General features: G+C 39.3%; 1 pseudogene; it reads right to left on the bottom strand.

The window, feature by feature from the left end:
• Positions 1-717: 717 nt before the first annotated feature.
• On the bottom strand, positions 718-2,874 carry LOC102483753 (lupus La protein-like; annotated as a pseudogene).
• Positions 2,875-5,667: the final 2,793 nt, after the last annotated feature.

Here is a 5,667-nt window from a genome sequence, read left to right as displayed (position 1 = left end):
AAGCAATGAGAAAACAATTGTTTGCCTGGAAGATAAATGACAAGACTACCCCCATTCCAAGCTGGAACTTTCACTCATAGCCTGGGCTTGATTACAGAGAGCAAAGGATGGCTTAGCAAACAGAGAGGCTGCGGTACTTACGGTGTACTCGTGCATTTCTCATCACCTATAATCTTCAGCAAAGGGAGAGGAGGGGGAGCCAGGTAGCAATCAGAAGGGCATTGAAACAAGGAAACAGGGTGCGGTTGATTGCCAAATGCAAAAGAATGGCTCCTTGTTATCAGGAAATCAGTATCTCCTGCTCACAAATCCAGCAGTGTCATTTTCCATGGTAGTCTACACAAAGTTAGCTCAGAAAGTAAAATTTCTACAGTCCTAAAAAAATTATTCTGTTGTTGAAATTATTATAATCATTCAAGTTAAGTGGTAAATTTTTTTACAGAGTGTATATTTTATTTGTACTAATACATTCTCATATTACAAAAGCAATTTAGCAGACAGTCTTCCTGTTGATATTTGAGTCATCTGAATAACACAAACAGAACTACACATTAAAAAAAATCCTCGTGAGGGTAGCAAAACAAAACAAAAAGATAAGTTAAACAACAAAAACATTTTTCTGTTCTTACAGGTGGATGTTCGTTTTCTTTTTAAAAGGCTTCAAAGACAAAAGGCGGCAGCTTAAACCTAATTAAAATGAATAAAAACTTTGTTCACTCAACTACTGGTCTCCACTCCATTTTATGTTTTCTGTTGTTTTGATGCAAGTTCTTTCATGTCTGTTTCTTCTCTTGCTCTTTTCACGGTTGAGCTGAGTCATATTCATCAAAGTCATCATCATGATCAAGTTGGGTTTTCTTGCCCTGAAACTGTTCCTTCCCTTTAGCAGACCCAGGCTGAGCAGCTTCATTTCCTTTTCCTTTAAATTTGCGACCTTTTGACTTCCATTTGTTTAGGGATTCTTGCTGATCTTCTATAATTTTTTTCAATGCTGCTTTTTCTACCTCTCCTTGTATTTGCCAAGTGACAGCTTCATTTTTAATTGCAGGTTACCATTATTTGCATCTTTGCCTTTTTCTAGAGTTTTTTTTTTTTTTTTTTGGCTCTTTTTTAAAACAGAATTATGTCCTCTTTTGCTCCTCTGATAAAGTCTATCCATTTTATTTCACCATGATTTGAGAAAAGGACATGCAAACCTTCTCTACAGGTCTGATCATATAAGTCACCCGAAAATTTCAGCAAGCATCCAATCTTTTCTCCTAGAGATTTCATTTCAGCATCTTCTACTAAACTCTGTTTTTCTTCTTGCTCTCCTGAAAGCCGGGAGCGGTGGCATTGGCAGTGGTGGTGGTGGAGGTGGTAGTGGTGTTCGAAGCCTGTAGTCCCAGCTACTTGGAGGCTGGGAAAGGTGGATCATGAATTTGCAGCCAGCATGGGGCATGTAGGGGATATACCGAGGCCTTGTCTGAAAGATCAGGTCATAGTGGGACAAGCATGTTGATCTAGTGACTCTGAAGGCTGAGGTGGGAAGATCGCTACATAGTGAGATCCTCTCCTGAAAGTTGGGTGCATTGGCGTTGGTGGTGGCATGAGCCTGGAGTCCCAGCTACTTGGTAGGCTGAGGCAGGAAGATTGCGAGTTCCTGGCCAGCATGGGGCACGTGGGGAATATAGCAAGGTCCTGTCTGAAAGTGCCCCGCATCGTGGCACGTGCCTGTAGTCCCAGCGATTAGGGAGGCTGAGGTAAGAGGATCTTGACATAGTGTGACCCTGTCGTTTAGCTCTTAATTTTGCTTCTACTTTATGCTGTCTTCTTTGTGCACTTATTTTATTTTATTTTGCAAAGTAATCTTCCTTGAAAAGTATTAGGATCTCTGTGCCTTTGTACTTCTGACCAGGGATCTCTACAAACTTCTTTGCAGATGCAAATGCAGATGTGCTTTCAAACACAGCAATTATTGATCCGTTAAATGCTTTCTGCAATGTTCTTCTCATCTGATTACTTAGTATTTTGCCTTTATCTTCTAACCATTCTTTTATATCATCAAGGGTTGCATCAGTTGGGAAGACTTTAATGTAAACCTATTGTGAAGTGCCACCAAATGAACAACTACCAAAGCCAGATTAAGGTTAAAGGGAATCTTTATCAGCTGGCCAGCAACTACAGTCTGAGGCTCGGAGGCAGAGAGTCAGAACTGTAGCACCAGCCAAAGTTTGGGGTAGCCTCTCATAGGGGTTGGTTGTCAGGTGTGCAGGATTCCCATGCGAAAGCAGTACAGAAGCTGAATCAAGCAGGTTAATTATTTCTGAGGGGAGTGGGGTTTCCATGCAACCAGTTACATTGCTAAACGAAAGAGTTTTGGGCTAGTTAGCAGAGGCAGTAGCAGGTACAGGATGTCATCCCAGATATGGTTTTCTATATGGCTAGCACAAGCTATTTTCTCATGGGAAGAGCAAGCAAGTTTACAGAAGCAGACAGCCATGTTAGGATAAGGAAACAAAATGGATGAACAGTTGCTCATGTGCAAGATCTAATATGAGGCCTTGTACAAACAGATCTGTATTTTTTTACATCATTTTATACTCATCTGTCGGGGAGGGGTTTGCTTGGAGACTTCCTGATTTTAGTTCTATCTTCACTGATCTTCATGAGTTCTGTCTTGGATTTACTCAGTGCTTCCACTTTTACATTGCATGGTTTAACCTGTTGAATTTTATATTTATCTCCAAGGGTACTTAGCCTTCATCCAGTTTTATCTGTTCCTTTAAAAACTTGTCCCATGGCAAATTGAAGTCTCCAAAATAATAATCAATTTGATGACTGATTTTGGCCTCCAGAGCAGCCATTTTTTTCATTATCACTATTTACAGTCATCCCACAGGCTCACTAGCAGCCAAAGCAATGTCTCTATTTCCCAGCGAAGTAGTAAATTTTGAAGACCCATTTTTCGTTTACCAAGACATTCACTCAAAGGGGGAAGGTCCTCAAAAGTTCTTGGATAAAAGCTTATTATGAAAATAAAACTGTGCACAGATTTCAAAATTTTTCGTACCAAAATGAACTCATTTTAATTTAATTTTCCATGAACTTTTTGAAGTATCCTTGTAGATTTGGTAACCAAATACTCCAGACCTATAGAATCAGAAACTATGGGTGTGGGGCTCAGCAATATGCTTTTCCATGAGCCTTCCAGGTGATTCTGATGCATACTAAAGCTTGAGACTCATTACTTTAGTTTTATCTTTCTATCTTGTTTGGTTGATATAGGAAGGATTCATTGTATTAATAATTTAATCTTATCTCAATGGTTAAATTTTTGTGGAATGAAATATCTGAGATCTAAGTCATTTTTTTTCTCCTCAAATTAGTACTAAAAATATATTATTTCATTCCTTTTGTAGTTCATGTTTCCCATGTCTCCAATTTTAGAGTCTGAAGAATTGTGTTGGTGGAAAGTAAACTTGGATAGCCACTGCGAAAAACAGTATAGAGATTCCCAAAAAAATCTAAAAATAGAAATTTCAACCCACTGACCCCACCATAAAGTATACACCCAAAGGATAGGAAATCAACCTGTTGAAGGGACGTTTGCCCTTCCATGTTTATTACAACATTATTTAGAGTAGTTTAAGACAGGGGATCAATCTAAGTGCCCAACTACCAATGAATGAATTAGGAAAATGTGGTAGATGTGGTGCTTACCCACAATGGAATCCTACTTGGCTTCAAAGAGCAATGACTTCTTAGCTTTTGAGACAAAATGGATACACTTAAAATATATAATGCTAAGTGAAATAAGTCAGGTTGTGAAAGACAAATACTGTATGCTCTTGCTTAATACTCAGTGCCCTTACTCATTCGCAGAAGCTAATGGACTTGATAGCATAGACATAGAGAAAGTAATGATAGATAATAGAGCTGGATGAGGGTGGGAGAGAGAATAAGGAGAAACTGGTTAAAATACATAAGAGTGTCTGTAAACAAGTGGAATAGGTTTTATAAATGTGTACCATAACAGAGTAATGAACATTGGACACAAGGTAATATCATTTCTAAAAACCAGTAGAGCAATTTTCAGGAATGCAAGACATGGTGTGGTGTTGATAGTTGAAGATGGTGCTTGTGTTTACATCTTTTTTTTTTTTAATTTGCTCTAAGGCATGTGCACTCACCAGAGAGAGAGACAGACAGAGAAGGAAAGTGAGAAAACAAGCTGCCAGGTCCGGGACTCGAACCACAGTCGACCACATGGGAAAATCAACCTGTTGAAGGGACGTTTGCCCTTCCATGTTTATTACAACATTATTTAGAGTAGTTTAAGACAGGGGATCAATCTAAGTGCCCAACTACCAATGAATGAATTAGGAAAATGTGGTAGATGTGGTGCTTACCCACAATGGAATCCTACTTGGCTTCAAAGAGCAATGACTTCTTAGCTTTTGAGACAAAATGGATACACTTAAAATATATAATGCTAAGTGAAATAAGTCAGGTTGTGAAAGACAAATACTGTATGCTCTTGCTTAATACTCAGTGCCCTTACTCATTCGCAGAAGCTAATGGACTTGATAGCATAGACATAGAGAAAGTAATGATAGATAATAGAGCTGGATGAGGGTGGGAGAGAGAATAAGGAGAAACTGGTTAAAATACATAAGAGTGTCTGTAAACAAGTGGAATAGGTTTTATAAATGTGTACCATAACAGAGTAATGAACATTGGACACAAGGTAATATCATTTCTAAAAACCAGTAGAGCAATTTTCAGGAATGCAAGACATGGTGTGGTGTTGATAGTTGAAGATGGTGCTTGTGTTTACATCTTTTTTTTTTTTAATTTGCTCTAAGGCATGTGCACTCACCAGAGAGAGAGACAGACAGAGAAGGAAAGTGAGAAAACAAGCTGCCAGGTCCGGGACTCGAACCACAGTCGACCACATGGGAGTCCAGCACCTTAATCATCACACCACCCGCTGGCCTTAAGTGCTTAGATCTTTGATTGGATTATTGTACATTGTGTTCATGCTTTAAAAAACCATACTGTCCCTCACAAAGATGTAAAGCAACTTTATGTAAATAAGAAATTACAATGAAAATATATTCATGGCACACTGATTAAAAAAAGAAGTGACCTTGCCTCCAGATATAGGTGGTTGCTTTGCATCTCCTGGTTTCTGGCAACCGTGCCCTTCACATTCATCACACAGATAAATGATGAAACTGCTCATCTGTGACTCATGGTGAGATTGAGGTACTATCTTCCTTACCATACCACAGTAGCTGTTGGGTATTCTTTTTTTTTTTTTTTTCAGAAATTTTTTGCTCTAGGGCACATGCGTTCACTCAAGAGACAGAAAGAGACAGAAAGACAAAAAGTGAGAAGTCGCCCCCCAGGGGGGATGGTCACCCTTAATCCCTTCTCCTCTATTCTCCTCTCAAGATCTTGGGCACTCATGCACATACACCCAACATGAATTTTAAGTGGCTGAGCTCAAGACTCAAACCACAGCTGACTACATAAGAGTCGAGCAACATAACTATTATGCCATCTACTGGTCCCACTTTTGGGTATTCTTACCTCTAAGAGCCCACCAAAGGCTAGTCTCACCACAATGCCATCCCATGGTTCCTTATGCAGCAGCAGATGCCACAGAAATGTAGAAGCCCT

Source organism: Tupaia chinensis, unplaced genomic scaffold (genome assembly GCF_000334495.1).
Source record: "Tupaia chinensis unplaced genomic scaffold, TupChi_1.0 Scaffold142716_1, whole genome shotgun sequence".
Classification (NCBI taxonomy): domain Eukaryota; kingdom Metazoa; phylum Chordata; class Mammalia; order Scandentia; family Tupaiidae; genus Tupaia; species Tupaia belangeri.
Note: the sequence above shows the minus strand (reverse complement) of the source record. Positions and strands in the feature narration are given on the sequence as shown.